Raw genomic sequence first — 23075 nt, forward strand, 5'->3', positions numbered from 1 at the left:
TCAAGCGGTCAGAGCGGCCCTGCCAAGCTCCTTCCCTGGGAACCACACTCAACATCTCAGTATCAAGCCACCATATCTTGAATGGTGTCCCTGAGCATCTGAACTTTATCTCGATTTATTTTGTGCATCCATACGTGTCTTAACGTATCAGAAAAGACTTCGGTTATTTTTTGGGTCTGGGAAGGCTCAAAGATATTTTCCATATAAATTAATGGTAATTGCTTTTTTGCTTGACACCATTTCAGTTTACAAAAGGTTTCATGGGAATGCCCTACTTTTGGATAGTAGAGGAAACCTGTATTTAGCTTTTCTGGCCTCTACAGTGGAGGTGGCAAAGAAGAAGGAAGTTAGATTGTCTTTTGGATTTGCTAATCAACAAAACTGCCAAAGGGAGAGAAGTTTCGTCCATTATTTTAACAACATGTCTCTTTCATATATCTAAACAAGAGACACAGAAGATAAGAAAAACAGTGAAATAGAGTGAGATTCCAATTTAGTTTCACCATTACTTACCTTTAAATAGGTGATGTGAACTTACTGGACCTCAGTTTTACCTAATCTGGAACCTGGCAATAGGCCAGATTGCCTCTAACGTTTTCTCTGACTCTGAACATTTATGATTCCATTAATCCATTACCAACAGGATATTTATTTTTGGTACTTTTATAATTCCAGTGATGGTTTTCCACTGATTTGCCCCATCTAGGAGCATAATCAACACTCATACAATCAGAAGGACCTATGGAGTTAATGTGGTACACAGCTTCCTTATTCCATGAAGCATGGTTAGACTGATGCTAGGGAGAGAAAATTAATCTTTTCATTACATTATTCATAACTATTTATGTATTTGCTTTTTAATCAGGGTGAGCCAACTTGTTCAGAATATAGCCAAGCCTAGAAGTGGCTGCAATCATTAAAAAGTTTATTTCAAGCAATTGCAAAATTCAACCAGAGCCTAACAGTTTCTGAAATGTTATTTTTTGTTGGTTGCCAAATGAGTCTCTAACCTTTTTTGAGCCAAAGGATCTGCCCTTCCTCAGAGCATACCTGAGTTAATCATCTGCAGGCTGCATTGTCTCCTTGCTGGGCCCCGGTGAGTAAGACATTTTTTTGCTTACGAAAGAGAGGCCCCACCCCAGTTTTCCTCAAAGGACTGACTCATGAGGCTATTCTGATGGAGCTGAATAATTTTCCATAGACATACATGAACTCATTCCGGCAGGAAATAATGAGGCTCTTGAGTTAAATCAAAGATTGTGGCAGCCTCTCTATCTGCTTTTCCAAAACTCATGTTAGGGCAGGGTTTCATTTCACATGGTATCAAACATCAATAAGCAAGGAGTGGTTTCAGTCATTTAAGTTTGGTATGACTAAAATTGGCCGTGGAGAACAAACGAATGCAATTCTGCCATTAAATTTTGACACTTTAAAAAGCATACAAGTAGGTGAATAATATATTCTTCTGGAGCTGAGCGGAAAGTACTTTTATACCTGACATGAAAACATAAAATATTTGACACCTATGTAGTAAATGGGGAAAATACCGGTATCATCAGAAAAGTCTGGTAGGCAAGGACTGTTGCAGTATGGAAGAGTAATAAGGTGTGCTGCCTATAATTTTATCTATACTGCTCTTGGCTCAGGCCTATCCCTCCACGTTCACTCCAATCTTGACTCTTGAGTATATTGTCTAGGCTTTTGCATATTGCCTTCAACCAAGGACATTGATGAATTATACAGTTGAGACACTCCTCCAGTTTCTGTGTCCTAACTAGTCCAGAATGTGGGTGAACGGCTCTAGTCTTCCTAGTGAGAGACATAAGGAAGTGATATTCAAACTGTTATAGTCATCTAAGGAAAAACAACCTAAAATCTGTTTAATTTTCATAAAGAAAATGTAGTCTTCATACAGTTTTAGTTTGATACCTATAAGTCTTGATCATGAGTAGTTTTAAAGAATATAATTTTTAAGGCTTTCCAAAAAATATAAATTCTGCCACGTTGATAACATTGACATTTAAAAATGAAATGGTGACTTCAATCCTTTAGATGTATCCAATAAAATTTAGTTGGTTACTAATTTGATATTCATGATCATCACTTTTTAAAATATAGGAATATGTTCCTCCTAACTGCATAATATTTTACATTGTTTCTTTTTAATGTAAATTTACATTTTCATTCCACTTTTCCATACTTTTATGTTGGAAAGTGTTTTATTAGTCACCCTATAACTTTCAAGAATTTGTATATGTGCACATCGAAACATGAAAACTTAAAAAATCTTATAACCATTGGTTCTTATTATTTAAAAAATAAAATAATTATTATTAGTACACTATTCACCAAAATAGCATAAATTATTGCATACCGCCCATAATGCATACTTATTAAGAATAAAAATCAAAATTGTAGTGTAGATGTATTTCTTTTTTATTTTTTTTTTGATGTATTTCTTAATAAGATGAATTGAACTTTAAAAAAACATTAGTCCATGAATCCATGAACGAATATTATATATTGTTAGAGTTAAACAGAGTTCTTCCTTCTAGTGATTTTACTTTTTGGTTTGTGGTTGTAAGCACTAAAAAGACTTGTTTGCATAAATAAACAGATGAGAATGGAAGGAGTTTTATTATAAAAATATCCGTCGATCCCTTTAACATTTTCTGAGTTATATAATTGCATAAAAATCTATTATTAAAAAGTTATTTCTACTGATATGTCTTTTAATAACTTGATTAGGTCTTCCTTCAATTTTGTTGATAGCAATGATTTGGAAACCACATGATTCACAAAAGAATTTGTTGGCCACCAGGAGGGTTAGTCACTTTTTCAAAATCAGCCCAATATTTCAATTTGGTTCTTGATTTGTTGCCCTGGTGGGTTTTTACATGCCAGAGGAAGGGCCAGGGTAAGATCCAGAAGGCCAACATAAGCCATACGGGGCTTGGAGCTGCCAGTGGCTCTTCTTTCTGGCACTGTCTTCACAGAACTGTACAGACAAGAAATTGTACAGGGCAAGAAGGTCGTAGTGCTGCTTGCACAAAGTGCAAGGTCTGTGTCCTATACATTGACTATTTGGAACACATCTGGATCATCAAGAATATGAAGGAATATGAAAAGTAGGCCTTTGGAGAAATGGCCAAAGAAACCATTTTGTCAGGATTAGAAAAGGCATGGGAAAACATAGGTTATCTATCTATAATTCAGAGAAAGATTAAGATTGTTCAATGTTCTTCCGGAAAGCAAAACTAGGATCAATGGTCAGTCCCATCACCAGGGTGACCTTTTGACAACTATCACTCCCAACAATGCAATAAGAAGCCTCACTCCCTTTACCACTTCATATAATCGAGCAGAGACTATACTATTTTTTCAAAGGATGCCGTACAGAAAAGTTCTGCGTCATGCAGAGGGGTGGGGCAAATGACCTCCAGGAACCTTTCCACTTAAAAAAAATTTTTTTTTAATGTTTTATTTATTTTTGAGACAGAGAGAGACAGAGCACAAGCAGAGGAGGGGCAGAGAGAGAGGGAGACACAGAATCTGAAGCAGGCTCCAGGCTCTGAGCTGTCAGCACAGAGCCTGACGAAGGGCTCGAACTCATGGACCGCGAGATCATGACCTGAGCTGAAGTTGGATGCTTAACGGACTGAGCCACCCAGGCGCCCCCTAATTTTTTTTAATCTTTATCTGTTTTTGAGAGAGACATAGAGCATGAGCAGGGGAGGGGCCGAGACAGGGAGACACAGAATCCGAAGCAGGCTCCAGGCTCTGAGCTGTCAGCACAGAGCCTGACTAAGGGCTCAGACTCACAGACTGCGAGGTCATGACCTGAGCTGAAGTTGGTTGCCTAACCCATTGAGCCACCCAAGCGCCCCTGTGTTTTTGATATTCTAAGTACCTTAGCCTAGAGAAAACAGAAGTGTTCTAAGAGCCACCATTCCCAGCAGCAGGAGTAAAGCAGCATCTATGTTGAAATAGTAATATGTTCTCTATTCATAAAATGTGTTGCCAGTTACCTAATGTAGTGGAACATTATTTGAACTCTTTGTCTGGTTGTGTGGATGGATTTGCATGGATTAACCACACTCCTCTGTCTAATCCCCTTTGTGGCCAAGGGCATGCAGTTCTGAGACTGCTGGGTTTGGAAGTACAGTCTGTGGCTGAGGCATAGAACCAAGCGAGGCTGTCCACTTGGGGATCAAAGCAAGACATTTGGCTGTACTCAACCAGTTCTCTGACCAATTTTGTTAACCACATATGCTTTTCTTACAATTAACCTCAACTCAGGGGGTTTGAGCTTCATTAAAGTGCGATACTTCATGCTAAGACCCTCAGTAGTCTAGGTAGGTATTTGAATGTTGAATGATTATCACTTCTGAGAGACTCCAAGCATTTCTGGGTCATTTCTTCTTAAGAAATGTCTTTGCCCACTTGTGGTTTACTATTTGCCTACATATTCTTCAGGCACTACAATTAATATATTCATTTGTTCTGCATTTCATTTAATTTTTTAAATTTTATTTATTTATTTATTTTGAGAGAGAGAGGGAGCAGGGGAGGGGCAGATGTGGAGGGAGATGGGGCATACCAAGCAGGCTCCACATTGCCAGTGGAGAGACTGACACAGGGCTTGAACCCACGAACTGTGAGATCATGACCTGAGCCGAAACCAAGAGTCAGAAGCTCAACCGACAGCCATTCATGCATCCCCATTTGTCCTGCATTTTAAAATGATTTTATGATTTCAGTTAACCTCATCAAATATGCCCCTCGATCAGACTTTATTCCTGTGCATCACACAGCTATATCTTCCCCAAACGAAAGTCTTCAAATGACAAATGGGTAATTTAGCCAATTCGTTTGAGTTTCAAAATTCACATATAGTGCTTAAATTGCATACAAACAAGCTCTAATATAAATGAATTATTTAATTTGCCACATGTTTTAATTTTAAATGTACATAAATTTTTATTTATGTAGAAATGTCACTTCTACAAAATTATATATGTTCATTCAAAAAGTCAAAACTACTGAAGTATATAAAAGTCCACACACTCCCTTCTCCTTGTTATAATTCCAGTCCTCAGAAATATGAACTATTAACTGTAATTAATCCTCAAAGACCTCTTAAATGCATATATACACATAGTTTTGGTATTACATGCTGTGATGTAACTTGCATTTCAAGATTTAAGTAGGTATTTTTATCAAAATTATATACTTACAGATTTTAAATTCTGAGCTTGTTGAGGAAACAGCGATTCCTAAACACTGCCCTCCCACTTCTCCCCAGAGTTAACCACTAAGATTTTTAGCTACCTATCTTGGTATTTACAGTAGCATGCTTTTGGTGTATTGCTATTCGTTTTCAGTTTAAGTATTATTTATTGACCCCCAACTTGTGTGTGTGTCACACACACACCCCACACACATACACACACACACTTATAAACCTTCATCTTCTTTCTTTCCATCCTACAGGTATAGAGTATTTTGAGTAGCTCAGTATTCAGTATTTACTACTATGAGTATATACACAATTTTCACATCTAAACAATGTGGGGATTCTATGGTTAGTTTTCCTTTCCTGCAACCCTTCCTGTTTTCTCTAAACTTAATAGTTTTTTTTCCTTTTTTGGTTTATTTGGTTGCCTGCTTGTTTTTCTATAAACTTATCACTAATGCATTCTTAAACTCTCCCAAAACAATGTAAATCTAAATTCCAAAAGCTTAAGGATAGGCATTTCACCAACTTTATCTTCTTAAAGGGATCTCTTTGATAAATGTGTTAAGGAAATATATATATTCTAAAAGGAAATTTAGGTCAATCTACTCTGGCTTTTGTCATTATACATACAACATATCATTTATACATCATATATACCTTATATTAGTCATTTATTCTGGTTGAATATGTCATACGAAATTCTGATTGCATTTTATCCATCCTTACCACATATTTCTTACTATTTTGCATACAACCAAAGCTCAATACAATTTCCATGTAGATGCCGAATAAACATGTCTAAAGAGTCAAGGATGATTAACAAAGTTATCCTATTATAATTTTCCTTGACTTTGTGCTCTTCGTATATCTCAACAATAGCAAAATACCTTGAGGACACAGAATCTTACAAAACTTGTGAAACATGTTTGTATTCTGTAAAGCCCTTTGGGAAAGCTCTTGTTGAATCAGGAGGGTTAGAAATTGAAACTGTAGTGGCCGTAACAGAAAGAATTCTCACTCATCTCTCTCAGACAGGTACTTAAGAGTAGTTGAAATCTGCTTATCTTTCCTTGTCATCACCCCTCTTAATGCCCACTCTGATCTATATCTAGCAAACCCAGTGTGCAAATAATATATATTTTCTGGCCCATGATTTTAATCTTTCCAACCCCTTTCATTTCTCCTCCTGTAATAACCAGTTCCTATTGTTGCTTTGACTTGCTTTGAAACTACCTCTAAGTCTACAGCATTACTGACCCATAGAGCTATAGTGGCCTGTGGGAAAGAATGGAAATCCACTTGCCCTGGCAAGAAGCTCAAGCCCAGCAACCCAAGTTCCCTGAAGTGGGATATTTCTTTGCTGCCCAAGTTACACCGAGATGGGGTGACTCTATGTACTTCATGAAGTGATTTTTATCATGAACTGAATTCCAACAGTTGCTAGAGTGAGGATAAACAATTGTGATGTACCACTAGCTGTGCATTTGGATTTTCAGATCTGCACACTATCTAACAACGTAATAGATAGAACAAAAATGCGAAAAGTTAGAAGGTTTCACATGCAACTTGATGGTAACCTATTTCATTTCATTTCAAAGCACTTTTTTAAGTATGCCTCTGTTGCTGTTATCTACACATATAGATATGTGTTCTTTGATTCAAGCCCTCTTCTCCATTTTTTCCGTTATTCATACAACACAGATGGAATAGCACAAGCTCAATCACATCTGGTTGAATGGGTGCAGTTGACTTATGAGCCAATTTCTTAGCTCTCTCACCAAGACACACCCATAAACTCTACCCGATGGCTGTTTTCAGCATCTGTAATGTGGTGAAAAGATTTGGGTTTCCACAATGTATAAAAAAGTATGAATAGGTATTTGTGTAATGTAGGCTGTTTAATGGTCCTTGTTTAAAAACTTCATGACAGAATTTTAACCAGGCATTTCAAAAACCTAATGCTTTAAATGTTCACATTTCCACTAATAGCCAGTGGGAAACATCTTCATAAATCATGAAACTCAAAGCTTTCAGTCTGTTTCGATTATCATTGTACATATAGTGCCCTGTACCTGCTCAATAATTATGTGTTGAATGAATGAATCATCATAATTCAGTAATAAGCAATGCCAGTAAGAATTGCCTTTTCTATTGTAGCACTGAGCTATGTAAGTTCCTCAATACTAAGTCCAATGGACACATCCTAACTCCTAATGGTCTGCTTTGCTGCATTTTAAATGTTGATTACTCCTTTGTTCTCAATGATTTCACTTTCTTTGGTGGCCTCTTCCTGTATCAGCAAGTAATTTCTGTTATCTTGTCAATCTTCCTCATGGACTGCTCTTCCTTTACTCCTTCCTTAAACATTAGTGTTCTTCAGAATTTCTGACAGCCTCTGCCCTTCCCACTCTAAATTCTTATCTGGGGCCATCTCATCCAAGAAAATTATCAGTCATAGATTGCATGTGGCACATGAGAGAATGAGAGAAGAGAAGTGAATGCAGGGCAGGAGTTTAGTTTTCTTTCATACGACAGGTAGGCCATCCTGCCCTGATGCAGTGGTTCAAGGATGTCGGGGCTGATGTCTGTTGGACTTTCTTTCATGATCAGTCACAATAGGGCTACTGCACCTCAAACACTAAAATCTGCACATATTCAGGCATCAGGAGGAGAGGAAAAGAACAAGAGCTAGTTGAATCTGATCCTTCTTTGGAGTATTTAAAGACTCTCCCCCTCAATAACATGAACTTACTTTTCATTAGCCCATATCCTGTCACATCGCTACATCCATCTGCAAAGAGCACTGAAAACCATAGTTTGCTTTATTTTTAAAATAGGGTTCTCTTAGCTCTAACAACATTTACATTCTATGACCCCCAAATTATGGCTTTAACTCTGACTTCTCTAGATTTAAGCTCATTCATCCAAATGTTTACTGGACGTCTACACCAGTACAAAAAGTCACAATGGCCTCTCAGTCCCAACATGTCCAGATCCTTAAACCTTATCTCCATCTTAGAGTTGATTTCCTTCCCTCACCATCCCATCTACATTCATTGAGTCAACCGCATTTATCTTATAACTACTGTATGCCAGGAACCAGGCCAGGAGGTGACTTTACAAATACGAATGGAACATATTGCCTATCTAAAGGAATTTAGAAGCTCTTAATGGAATCTACAAGTGGGTGAAGTCAGGTGCTGCCCAGATCTCCCTTCAGGACTTCTTCTGGGTGTTGGGAGTATTGGATGCTCATTCTCCCAGAGTGCTCCCAGGGCTCTCAACTGAAGAGAACTTCCTTGCCTATGATCAAGTACACTCCAAGAAGCAGCTGGTTGAAGTAAGAGTGCAAAGCTTCCTTGTCTTAAGGTGGGGTAAATATGAAGAACTTTCCTAGCCTCAGAGCTTACTATAAAGTCATATGAGGCTTATGAAGTGATTGCATCACAATTTGACTCCTCTCTCTGTTCAATCTTACTTTTGTCACTCTCCTGCAGACATTGTTCCTGAGACGGATCCCAAGTGTACTTCTTGAACGCAAAACTCTGTATGAGTCTGTTCCTGGGGGGGTCTGATATACAACAGGGTACCAGGAGTGGTACTAGGAAGAAGAAACTAAAATGGCATTTTGGAGGTGAATAATGGTAATATATTTACCCCATCGCTTACGTAGTAAGTGTAGTAATGATATAGCCCTGTCACGCTATGGGACTACTGCTATAACTTTTACAGCTGGTGAACTGGAATGGGATAATGGTGGACAAGAATGCACTGATGTGGCAGGGTCCCCGGTCTTGGAAAGTTTGGGGAAATGGTTATATTGAATTAGAGGACTATTGTGGGAGGCAACTGATGCACTTCAGAAAGGCAAGGACAAGCTAAGGATGATGAATCAACGATTCGAAGTGAATTGTGAAAACCAGAGAGTGTCATTGCCAGCCATTACAGAAGATTTCATCTGCAACCAGAGGGCAGAGAAAGTGAGGATCAGACCCATCATTGAATTATAAGAGTAGGAGAAGTTTGAATGCTCAATCTTAGCAATTCAGCTAAACAAAGTCCAGGGAAAGAGTGGGACCCTGAAACTGGGATGGGGACATCTGGATCAATTCCAAAATCGTGAATCCCCAGATCCCTTTGTTTTTTTCCAGTTCCACAGAGGTGGCCCACTCTTTCCTATGAAAGTCTAGCTCTCCCTCCTCCCTGCTTGTAGACAATGGTGAAGACTACATGAACATCTAGCAGGAGGTACACCCACTTCTCTCTCTGCATGCAGAAGAATAACTATAGCTAAGTTAAAACATAATATGGGTCTGAGTCTGCTAAGAGAGGAAAGGGACCATCTCACAAAGAAGCTGCAGAATCTAGCTGGGGGTGTATACATGGGACTAAAGATGCTGATCAAGGTGGGGAGGTGAGCAGAACATAAAGTTAGAAAGAGAAAACCTTGTCAATATGGTAGCACTCTGCCATAATATAGGATTTCATACCATGGCACAGACCCCAAGAACCTAGGGCAATGTGCAGATGGCCTGGCTCTTGGAAGCGAGAAGAAAATAATGGCTCGTGTTTGATGAAGTAGAAATGCCAGAACTGCCCATGACTGAGAGTGGAAGAAGGTGTTGAAAGGCTCAGAAAAGCATGAGTCCATGCTAGACTAGATGCAATGGATCAGGCTGGAAAGCCCAATAGCCAACATTTTTCTGTGAGATGGCCTAGAGGATACCCCATTTACCACAGTGATAAAAAATGCATTGGTGAGGAGACAACGTCACGTTGGTGAAAACAACCTACTTTTCCTATGGGAAAAGACATATTTGATAAAGCGTTAGTATCCAAAATACAGAACTTACACAACACCAAAAAAACAACAAATAATCTAATTAAAAATGGGCAGAAGACATGAACAGACATTTCTCCAAAGAAGACATACAGATAGTCAACAGACACATGAAAAGATGCTCCACATCATTCATGATCAGGGAATTTCACATCAAAACTATAATGAGGTATCATGTAATAACTGTCAGAATGGCTAAAATAAAAACTTAAGAAACAAGTATCTGTGAGGATGTGGAGCAAAAGGAACCTTCATGCACTGTTGGTGGGAATGCAAACTGGTACAGCTACTGTGGAAAGCAGTATGGAGGTTCCTCAAAAAATTAGAAATACAACTACCCTATGATATTCACACTACTGGGTAAAAAATATGAAAACACAAATTCAGAAGCATATATGAACCCCTATGTTTATTGTAGCATTATTTACAGTGCCAAATTATGTAAGCAGCCCAAGTGTCCATTGATAGATGATAGATGAAATCTTGCCATTTGAGTTGACATGGATGTATCTAGAGAGTATAATGCTAAGCCAAATAAACCAGTCAGAGAAAGACAAATGCCACATGATTTCACTCATATGTGGAATTTAAGGAACAAAACAAGTGAACAAATGAAAAATAAGACACAAACCAAAAAAACAGACTCAACTGTAGAGAATAATCAGATGGTTACCAGAGGGGAGGTGGGTGAAATAGGTGAAGGGGATTAAGAGTACACTTATCTTGATGAGCACTGGGTAATGTATGAAAATATTGAATCGCTATATTGTACACCTAATACATACTACACTGGAATTAAAATTTTTTAAATATATATATATATATATATATATATATATATATATAATGCATATATATATTATGCATTGGTGACAGTGGCACAGCCATCGCTGTGATGATTATTCTCTATTGGTCTGGACTGATGGTAGGAGCACTCTTACAGAACTTGGCTTTCTGAGAGCTATAAGGATGATAGGGTCCCAGAGATAATAGGGGCCAGGTGGCCGTGCTTAAGTAGAAGCCAGGTGGGCATTATTTCATAATGAGTGTTGAGGTTGGAGGAGCAGCCAGGAAAACTTAACCTGTAGAGAGCTATGGAGATGGTTAATAAAACACGGCATCCCCCGGGGCAGGATAGAAGGGCAGCCAACAAGGGTATTGCTCAATCTAGTTATTAAAAAGAAATTGAGGATGGATAATCAGAAGGCTGAGGGCAGCTGCTCGCCAAAATTGTCATGATTCTTTTCCCAGTTTATAGGCTAGATCCCTAGTAGGAAAGATGCTGTTTCTGATCCAAATGTCTTATAATAGAGTTTGTCTGTGAGCTGTTGCACAAAAGGCAAAATATTCCCTATGAGCACGTATACCTCAAACGCAAACATACATTACGTATCATGACCCAAAAGCAGTTCTCAACATGAGACTTTACATCATGTACTCATACTTGAAATTAAAAAAAAGAAAAAAATAGGGGCGCCTGGGCAGCTCAGTTAAATGTCTGACTTCAGCTCAGGTCATGATCTCACGGTTTGTGGGTTTGAGTCCCACGTGGGGCTCTGTGCTGACAGCTCAGAGCCTGGAGCCTGCATCACATTCTGTGTCTCCCTCTCTTTTTGACTCTCTCTCTCTCTGTCTCTCAAAAATAAATAATAAAACATTTAAAAAATGAAAAAAATAATAAAGCATAGAGACAGAAAATATTGGATTCGGTCTATAATCTCAGAGTGAGATATACTGTAGGCTTCTCTCTCTCTCTCTCTCTCTCTTTTCCATTATAACTTCAATTGGACTGCAGATTTTCAAAAATGATCCCCTAAGAGAACTACAAGTTTGATTGGCTGAATGGTATGGGAGAGAATAATAAATGGGCTGGGAAGATAGCACTCCTTGAACAGAACTCTTTAGGATGCCTAAAAACAGAGTTTATGTATACTATGGGCTGAACCATCAATTAATTCATTCAAAATTTAAGTACTTACTATGAGCCAGGCACTTTCTAGGTTCTGAGAACTTAATGTTGAATAGGGCATGGTGTATGCTCTCCTGTAGCTTCTGCTAAGAAACAGAGACCAGCAAAGCAAAGATTATATTTCAGTGTGACCTGAGCAAAAGGAGATAGTGGTTCAGCAGTGGCTTGGCCATGTGCCAGCCCAGGTTATCTTTCCTCTCTGCCTCTAGAGAAAACGTCAGAAAAAAGAAAGAAAGAAAGAAAGAAAGAAAGAAAGAAAGAAAGAAAGAAAGAAAATATCAATACCTACCTCTGCAGATCATTTTTGTACGTAAAATGAAACAAAACACACAAAGTACTTAGCAGAGTGCCTAGCACGTTAAGTGCTCTGTTGATGTTTGCCATTACTACTATTATTATTATTGTCGTTATTGTTGACGTTGTTAGTAAATTAAATGCTTTGAAAAAAATGTCATCAAGTTGGCTGCTGATTTAGACTCTCCCTTTAGGTGATAATTAAACAGCAAAAGTGACTAAAGTCATAGTGACCTTTGATTTCCTAGCAAGAGTTTCAATCTTCTATACAAGAAATTTCCTTTTTGTTTTAATAAAATCAAAAATATTACTGTTGACTATTTTACATCCATCCTTTCAGTCATGCTCATTCACTCAAACTACCATTTCAGTGAGGGCCCACTCTCTTCTGAGCAACGTATGAGGTACAGAAGATACCAACATGAAAAAGACAGTCCTTGTCCTCAAAGAACACCACCTATTTTAATTCAACCACAACCCTATGAGTTATAGATTATTATGTCCTTTTATAAATAAATGAATCGTCAGGTCAGACAGGCTAATTAATCCGTCCAATATCTTATGGCCACAAAATATCCTGGCCAGACCCGGGGCCAAGTCCTCTGATTGGCTGTAAAGCCTATACTTTTTTTTTTCTGTGAAAGAATGGAGGGGATATTCAGATGCAAGAAATTATTGGTCTTCTGTGATTAAGCATACTTCTAATAACAATAAATAAATAAATAAATAAATAAATAAAATGAAAGAAGCAATATCTCTGCTTGAATCTATAACATGAAATTTGAGACACGGTACTACGGGGTACCTGCCTACAGTGCCACTGAGAATCTTTTGTAGGAGAACATTTGATGCTGCTGTTGGTGGGAAACAGCAGTCTCTCTCTCCTTTTCAGTCTCTGAAAAGGAATATTGAATGTACATAGCATAAAACTGGAATAGAATAGTAATCTTCATAGACCATGAGTATGTGAATAGCAGGTTGGGGAACAAACTACATGTGGGGAAGGAACCAAAAATAAAGAAAAACTCAGAAGTCAAATGGGCCTGATACACTCAGATCTGTCAGGCTGTCTGAAATGCTCTGAAGGATCTTAACCTAGGAGATCACCACAACATGTGTACCCAGAGCAACACTGATCAATGAACCTTGGAGACCAGACAGAATCTGCATAGGCTTAAAAAAAAACTTAACTGTCAAGAAAACAGCATGAAAGGAATAAAACTCGTCTACAGTTTTTGGATTACATAAAATTTTTGAGTCTTGTTTACAAGTCTAAAAATAAAAACAGAAAACAGAAGAAATCCTTCATGACATTGCATTGTAACCACTAAAACAGACTCTACCTTCCCAGGAACCAGAAGAGGCTACTATGAATAATCTGTGCAGGAAAATGAGGCATACACACACGTGTGCCTGTATGATCTTCTGTCAAACATTTTTGGTGGCTAATAAATATGCTGAAAAGTGAAATTCAAGATCCATCAGTTGTTAGTTCTTTGTCCTGCTTCCCGAAAACAGCTAACATACTGTTTGATTTTGAGTCGACACACTTCTGCTCCCATTCATTTAGAAATGGCAGAGCCCTACACAATTTCCAGGAAAATAGTGTCAGGTTTCAGATTGGCCATTAGAAGAGCTAGTGATATTAGTTTCACTTTCCTTGAATGTTTTGCGGGAGGGGAACCAGGAGGTTAGGGATGGACAGGATGGGAGGATGGAAAGGCCAGGTGGGGAAGGTAATAGAGATGTAGATATCCTCTTTCTAGATAGCACTGGATGAAGTGCCCACTATCTGACAGATAGATCAGTACAGGTAACTCCGCAGAGTCATTCATTCTCTGAATGATTACTTTAAAAAAGCAGCCTTACTGGGGCACCTGGGTGGCTCAGTCGGTAAGCGCCACTTCGGCTCAGGTCATGATCTCCCGGTTCATGAGGTCAGGCCCCCCACATCGAGCTCTGTGCTAACAGCTCAGAGCCTGGAGCCTGCTTCAGATTCTGTCTGCCTGTCTGTCTCTCTCTCTCTCTCTGCCACTCCCCCACTCACTCTCCGTCTCTCAAAAATAAATAAACATTAAAAAAAATTAAAAAAAAAAAAAAGAAGCCTTACTTAACTGTTGTGGCTGACACCACTAGCTAAATTAACCAAATAACCACAGCTTTGCCTTTCTTTTTTTGTGTTGGGTAGATAATCATTTTAAAAATCAGCGAAAGCTACAGAGCTAATTACAGCCTGGTCTGAAAGACCTTAAAAAATAACAAACTCCAGAAACCAACACTGTAAAAGATGTGAGCGGAGATGCTTTCATGCAATTCCACTACAGAACTGTGCCCAGTTCTTCCAGAAAGAGTGTTTTCTTAGCTTGATTTAAATAGAGATTAGGTAGTGAGCAGATGGAGCCTATTCGAGGCGTTTGGCCGGCATGCTGGTTAGACTGAGTAAATGGAGACTGGGTGGGGAAGCAGCCGGGGAGGAGGAGAGGAGGGTATTCTAAACAGAGCAGTGGTTTCCAAAAATCCTTCACTCTTATAAAATATTGGAACCTGGAACTGGATCTGAATCTGGATTTCAAGAAACTAAAATCATAAAATATGTTTGGCCTTGCTCTATTACTTCCAACAGAAAGAGGCAGCTACAGGAATCTCAAAGGTAAGCAGGGCCCTAAAGGTCTAGGTTCAGAAAATCCCCTAAAGAAATCTACCTACTTTTGACTCCTGTGGGGGAGTTCAGCTGATAACTGTCTCAAGTTTCAACCCTTACCTTCCGCTAGGTTCTAGTCAGCAAAAAAGGAAAATTCATATTCAGGTCCATGTATTGTTAGATTAACCCTGCCCAAAAGAATTTTCTGTTCTATTTAACAGTGCACTGCCCAGTACAATGGCCACTAGCCACATGTGATAACTGAGCATTTGAAAGGAGTTTGTTTTGTTTTTTTTTTTCTTTGTCATAGTCAAATATTTAGTAAATAAGAAAGAAGTTTGGGGTAGATATAAAAAAATAGTAAAACTACTTCTCTGTGATACTTGGTACAATAGGAAGGAAAGTTTAGAAACTGGTTATTCCTCAATATGGAATTTCTATTATGACTTTGCAATAAATAGATAGTAGAAGGCAGAAAATAGATGAGTAACGACTATTGAGTAATGCAGAACTCAGAGTCTAGGTCTACCTAACAGTACTTTTTGGTTAACAAGTAAAAAAATCAGGGCTATAAAGATCCAGGGTTTCCCAAATTGGTTCCAAAGACCTATGCTGGTGAGGAATAAAGTCTAAAAAAAAAAAAAAAAAGTAACTACTAAGACAGATTTTCATAAAGCTAGGTTTAATAACTTTTTTGGTGCTAAAATTTCCTACTGTTTATGAAATCATGGTGAGAGTAGATGGATGGCACTTTTTAATGTCTCTGCTTTTGTAAGACTGAAATTTGGCAAGGCTCATCATATCTAATATGTATTTAAACGACTACTGGGTAATATAATGTAAAAAAATCAATGAACCACTAATTCAGTTTACTTTTTACTTTACTACCGAGGAAACTGAGTCCTGGGAATGTTGAGTGACCTGCCAACACCCTACCCTCCTCCCCGAGAAGCAATGCAGGGCCAAGGGCCTTGTCCTCATCTCTCTCCACCGCATCCATGGTCATCCCAAGTGTCTCATAACCACAACGAGAGCTTGTGGATAGGCTTGCAGCATGTCTTTTCCATGAACGCTTTCAGTTTTAATTTCCTGTGGTTACTTGAGAAAGGCTTAATGTTCAATATAATGTCTTTTTTTTTTTTTTTTTTACAAATTATATCTTAATGGACACCATGAGCCCACCTGTGACAAAACCATCATGGCTTCAGTCTTGTGTTTTGTAAAGCATATCACTGAGATATCAATGATACATGCTCAGTGTGGGCAAATAAACTTCCAGAATTCTATCCGGAATGCCTTTGCACTTAGACTGGATTCAGTTGGGGGATGGACCCATTACACGGTATTAACATCTCTGTCCATTCTGTCACTTTGTGTCACTTAGTAACCTTAGTAACAATGTTTCCACAGTTTCCAAATTTGGGTTTGTATGCACAAGCTGATTTGATTAAATTTATCAAAGTAACATTCGAACATATATTATCCAGCTTTGACTAAATGTTTTAAATTATTGACCAAAACCAATTAACATGCAAAACTAGTTTCTGAACTCTGTAAAAGCTCAGTTTGTTACTCATCTATTTTCTTTATTCATCAAGTCCTGGTAGAAATCTCTTATTGAAAAATATGTTTCTAGACTTTCCTTCCCATTGCAATGTGTATCACTGGAAGGTAGATTTCATGTTTTTCTTCTATCCAGAAATATGTTCTCTTTTACTAGCATTTTATTTCACAAGGGAGAAAAACAAAAGTTCATATGCTGTGTTCATTAGACACACACAGCTCATGACTATTGAGTTGGATAATGCAGATAGAGAACATTTTTATTATCACAGTAGTTCTCCTGGGTAACACTGGTCAGAGTATGCCATGAGCATGAATTTGTTTTTCTATCTAGAATTACTGATTGGGATTGAGAAGAAGGGGAGTTAAACCTTGAAAAAGTTACAAACTAAGTTCCCAACAGAAGTAAAAATTAGCTTGATTTTGTTTGCATTTAAGAAAGGGAAATATAAAATACTGAATTCGGCTGCATTTCAAATGAAGAAGAATGGATATAGATTCCATTATAAAAATTAGTTCTTCAGTGCACATTACAACTAATCAATGTGAAGAAACAAAACTGGGGGGAGGACTATATACATGTGCAGCAAAGGAAGGATTGTGGGAGGGTTAAGAAGTTACATACTCAAAGCTTAAGTGTTTAGTACCACACTAGGCCCTCTGAGGGGCCCAACGGAGGTCCAATCATTCTGAAGGTGGTAGGAAGAGAAGGGACAGAAAGAGACAGAAACTGTAAGGAAGACTCAGAACTAGGGCTCTTTGGGGTAGATTCTGATTGTGAGCTTTTGAGTAAATCATTAGCTGTCTTCTGTGGGCTTTGAAATTCAAAATGCATAGGCCAGGCTCTGTGTGGATGCTGGTATATCCTCCCAGGAGAATGTTAATCTCAGGGCTTCAGTGACTCAAGCCAGAGAAATGTAATCTCCCAGAGCACTTGCTGCCAGCAAAATGAAATCAAGGGTAGACCTTGATCTATTTTACAACTAATGTCTTCAGAGGGATTTGGAGAGACCAATGTAAATTTTGATATAGAAATATCTCATAGATTTCAGACACCCCGTAGAGAATGCAGGACCATAATACAATGAATAGATTACACCATGCCATTAATAGAATCTTACCCTCTGTAAAATGTGTTATTTTACCCCGTATTGTTTCAATTTTTCATAATCTCTTCAGAATTCCTGCATGGACAGTTATCCAAATGGTTTATAGAATACACTGAGGCAAACATGCTTAATATCTAGGACACTGAATGATTGTAGAAAATTCACTCCAAACAAACACAGCTATGGAAATGTCAATCCCCCCAGCTACAACTGTGAGTAGCCTATCCAGCAAGCTGGATAACCTCCTTAGCCCCTGGGATTGCCAGTGGCACAACACGATGTGCATTGGAGTTCTGGGGATCAATAAGTAAATTATAAGCAAAGGAACAAAAGCACTTGAAAGAAGACATGGAGTAGAAAATGAAAGAAGCAAAAGAGAAAAGAGAGAAAAAAGAAAGGAGGAAAAGAAAGAAGAATAGCAGATAAGATGGAAGCAGAAAACAGAAGCCTTAAAAGAGAAGGGAAAGAAAAAAAAAGGAAGGGAGGGAAGGCGGATGGGAAGGAAAAAGAGAAGGACAAAGAACAGGAAATACAAGTGATGAGAAGAAGTGAGATGTCCCCAGTAATTATCTTAATGATTCACTTAATGAATTCACTTAATGAAGCCATGTCTGCTTTATACATCTGTACACAGGTATTTATCTGAGAAGCATTTACTGAGCATCTATTATGCAAAGTCTGTGAGGGGATACAAAGACTTGTCAAATGAACCACTGGAGGCACCAGTGAGGACAGCCCTAGAAACATTTCTTTATAATTTCAGGACTGAATTATATTAGTCAAAAGAAAAGTGCTAATATCATTACGTTAAAATAAAAGTCTCAGCGGAAGAACAACAATAATAATAACACAGTCCTTTTGAAATGTTTTAAGCATAAGATTTCTTTTCACTCATTTCTAGGTTGATATTTTGGTTACTTTCACAAATTCCTAACATTCTTTCCACATTTTATATCAATTACTACTTTGACAGACTATAATAGGGAAGTCAATTTGGCCTTCCTTTAGATGTTTGCTGCTTTATTATTAATCTTTTTTTTTCTTATTACATGTCATATATTTCAATTTTAAGAGACCCAGCAAGATACAAAAATGCACGATTGCCCAATTTGACTTGAGCCTGAAGCTGAAAATCATAATTTACTCTCATTTTTTACCTTTATTTAAGAATGATAGTGTGGACACCCATTTCTGATTGTGAATTGGGAAAAAATGTTTTTCTCAGTTAAAAAAAACACAACTTAACAGATTCTAAAAGTTCATATGTAAGCGGGGCAAAAGTGAAATACAACAGAGCACAAAAACAAAAAAAAAATGTAAAACAAACAAAAAAAAGAAGCAAATAAAAAACTATGACCCCCCCCACAAAAACATACTCACAGATGTTTATAGCAACTTTATTCAAAATTTCAAAAACTTAGAAGCAACCAAGATATCCTTCGGTAGGTGAATGGATAAATAAACTGTGGTATATCCAGACAATGAAATATTACTTGGGTAAAAGGAAATGAGCTCTCAAGCCATGAAAAGACCTGGAGGGCACTTAAGTGCATATTACAAAGTGAAATAAGCCAATCTGAAATGGTACTGTGTAATTCCAACCACATGGCATTCTGGAAAACACAAAACTATGGGCACACTGAAAATATCAGTGGTTGTCTGGGGTTGTAGGGATGGGGAGGGATGGACAGGTGGAGCACAGAGGATTTTCAGGGTAGTGAAGCTGGTCTGTATGATACCATAACAATGGTTACAGGCCATTATACATCTGTCCAAATCCATAGAATGTAAAACATCAAGAGTAAACCATAATGTAAACTATGGACCTTGTGTAATAATGATGTGTCAATATTGGTTCATCAGTTTTAACAAATGTTCCACCCTGGTGGGGGTTGATGGTAATGGAGGAGGCAGGGGTCTATAGGAAGTCTCTTTACTTTCCTCTCAGTAGTACTGCCAACCTAAGTCGCTCTAAAAACTAGTCTTAAAGGGGCGCCTGGGTGGCCCAGTCGGTTAAGCAGCCGACTTCAGCTCAGGTCATGATCTCGCAGTCCGTGAGTTCGAGCCCCGCGTCGGGCTCTGTGCTGACCGCTCAGCCTGGAGCCTGTTTCAGATTCTGTGTCTCCCTCTCTCTCTGACCCTCCCCCATTCATGCTCTGTCTCTCTCTGTCTCAAAAATAAATAAACGTTAAAAAAAAAAAAAAACAACTAGTCTTAAAAACAAAAAACATACAAACAAAAAACCCTAACTAACTAAGTAACTAACTAACTAACTAACTAACCCAAATCAGCTCTGGTAAAAACAATGTTACGTATTCTACTTTAAGCAAGTCTAACTAATCCTTGCACACCTCAAACCCCATGCCATAGAAATGGTCCCTCTACTCAAGCAACCCTTCCTTGCCCATGACTTATTTTGACCCTTTACCTCCTGCCACAGGCTGACATACATTTGTGCACACAAGCATGGGCCCCGCCAGCATGCTTTCCTTGGCAACTTCCTCGTGACAACTTTTTCTGTCTTGCCAGGGCTTGGGAGCCTTATCTTTGATACTACAGGACAAAGCTTCGTCATCATAATCTCAACAGCAGGGAGGTGGTTTCATTGTTGTAAAATCACATTAGAATCCTGCTCCATAATCTGAATAGGCTTCAAGGCCCTGGCCTCACTTGTTTCTGTCATCACATCTTTCGGTGATGTGACTCTTCCAAGGGAAGAATTTTAGGGTGGCTTCAACCCAGCCCTCTGGGCTCCACTGTACGTACACAGACTCCAGCAGTAAGCAGTCTTGGATCAGCCTTGCTGAGGTGCTTGCTTGCCAATCCAGGGTTTGACCCTGGGTTGACTTACTGGTGAGAAGAAATGTGCCAAAGAAAACTGTAGAAGGAGCAATTATGGATATGTCCACAGCTTGCTCTCCCACTGAGAGGTATCTTTCGTTCTTGATGCTCAGCCAAAAAAACCCATCACTTGATGCAGCAAGCACACCACAGCGACTGACTCTGGTAGGTGCATTCATTTGTTTTTAGAATCCTTCCTTACCAACACGGACCTCAGACTTGCAGGCAGCTCCTGAATTTCAAACTCATGTGAGCATTTAGAAACACGAATGAGAATAAAGCAAAATCTTAAACTGACTTAAAGGAAAGGAATTGAATTTGCTCATTGCACCATAAAAAAGGAAAATCAAGAAGAGAAGAACTGTTAAATATTGTTGCGTAATTAAACAAGGAGGCCATGAGACTGAGGTGGCTCTAACACCTTGGCAGCTTACATAAGCAAACTGAACCTTAGCCAGTCAGGTCCTGTAAATGCCTGAAGATTAAGAAACGAAACTTAAGAACAACTAATAACAAACAGCTAACTAGGCTTTCTTGGATAAGGCACCTGCTTACACCACCAGTCCAATAATTTTCCATCTTTGCACCACATGTTCTCTTTAAAAGCCTTTCCCTTAGGGGTGCCTGAGTGGCTCAGTCAGTTGGGTGGTGAACTCTTGATTTAGGCTCAGGTCCTGATCTTGTAGTTTGTGAGATCGAGTCCCATGTTGGGCTTTGAGCTGAGAGTGTGGAGCCTTCTTTGGATTCTCTCCTTCTTTCCTCCTGCCCCTCCCCCACTCATGTTCACTCTCTTGAAATAAATAAACTTTAAAAAAAAAGCCTTTTCTTTAAACTCCTTCCTGTGGAGAGCTCCCAGTCACTTCCCGATTTGGTGCGGCTCAGTTGGACTCTATGCTTGCTCACAAACCCTTGCAAATTTTAATGTGCCTCAGTTTATTTTTTACTAAGACAGAAAAACTACTGCTAAAAGAATAATACTCTTTAAATTAATATAAAAATCAAATTGAATGTTGGACTGAACCTTACAAAATCATCCCCTCCTCCAATGGACTCCATTTCCAAGACTTTTCTGAATTGTTTTTAAATAATTATAAGACAGTCAATTGTTCTTGGTGATAATGACACACAGCCTCTTTCCTAGAATTCCTCTTAGGAATAAGTCATCTATGTTCATTGTCCCTATTCTTTACTACTTTTTTCCCCCTTGTATCTCCTTTTCTCCTAAGACAACTATCACTCAAAAGTACCAATGGCCTCAAAATTCTTTCCTTCCCTGTTTTTACTTATTCTCATGAATTTCTGCACATGGATTTAACACTGTTGAGCATGGTTTGAGTCACACAGACCTCAACTGGAAACTTTCACCTCTTATGAGGTATGTGATTGTGGCAAATTATCAAAATCTTCTCAGCCCTGTTTTCCTCAAGCGAATTTCATAGGATGGTTCAGAGAACTAAATCAATAACACACATGAGAGTACGGAACTGCATACTTGCCAGGCCCATGGGGGCGGTTTCCTTCCACACGCCTTCCCTCAGCCTCCTGCAGCCATCTGCCCAGTGTGCCCCCATTGTGCTGTGGAAGCTGGCTTTCCCTCCTTCTCTGAACACTGCTTCCAGGACTTATGTCTCAAATAAGTCCTATTTCTCCTCCATGGCGGTTTCCTCAGGGCCACCTCCCCCATGCCAACAGCTCCAGGTGCTGCTACAGAGGACCGGGTGCCATGTATACGGCTCCACTGAAGCACCACTCCCAAGCTCTCAAACACATTTCCACCTGCCTGCATGACATCTTTCTGTGGTGTAAACCTCACCTCAAACTCCATTTCACCCTTCCAAGACTCTACACTCTCCTTTCACAGCAGTGTTACCTCTTGGGTCTCCAAGAACCATGCATTTGCTTACATCAGCTTCCTCACTTAGAGAAACACCTCCGCTGGCTCGTGTTGCATTTAACTATCACACCTTCATTCACGAGATGCTCGTATGGAGAAAATGTCTAGCCACCTGTAAATCCAGTGTTGAAGACATTCATTATGTCGTTCCAAGATCTCTACCAAAAAGGCAGTGTAAAGGAGAAAACACTGAACCAGGGGATAAGATTGGAGGTTGAGTTTTAACTCTAACATTTAATGAATTTTGCAGGTTTCAAGTGATTATTTTGGGTCTGAACTTCAAATTCCTCAACTGTAAAATGGGGGATGATAATCACAGCAATGATTCATAGTTATAGTTTAAAAATGATATATATGTGAAGGTCTTCTGTATACTAAGATATGCTATAAAAATGAATCTGGTTTTATGATTCTCTCAAATCCTGGAACATATTAGGTACTCCAAGAAACTTTTCTGAATGTAATTAAAACATGAAGTACTAGCTATTGACATTCTCATGCTTGATCCTCACAGCATTTCTTTGAACATTTTCCTTCTCTATCGGTAATGACATTGAAGCCACAAAGTAGTGACTGTGGGTGGAGACAATGGATCTTAAGTAGCCTGTTTTTAAGTCTGGGTATACATATCTTAGGATAATTTTTTTTAATGTTTACTAATTTTTGAAAAAGACAGAGAGTGTGA

Source organism: Neofelis nebulosa, chromosome 2 (assembly GCF_028018385.1).
Source record: "Neofelis nebulosa isolate mNeoNeb1 chromosome 2, mNeoNeb1.pri, whole genome shotgun sequence".
NCBI lineage: Eukaryota > Metazoa > Chordata > Mammalia > Carnivora > Felidae > Neofelis > Neofelis nebulosa.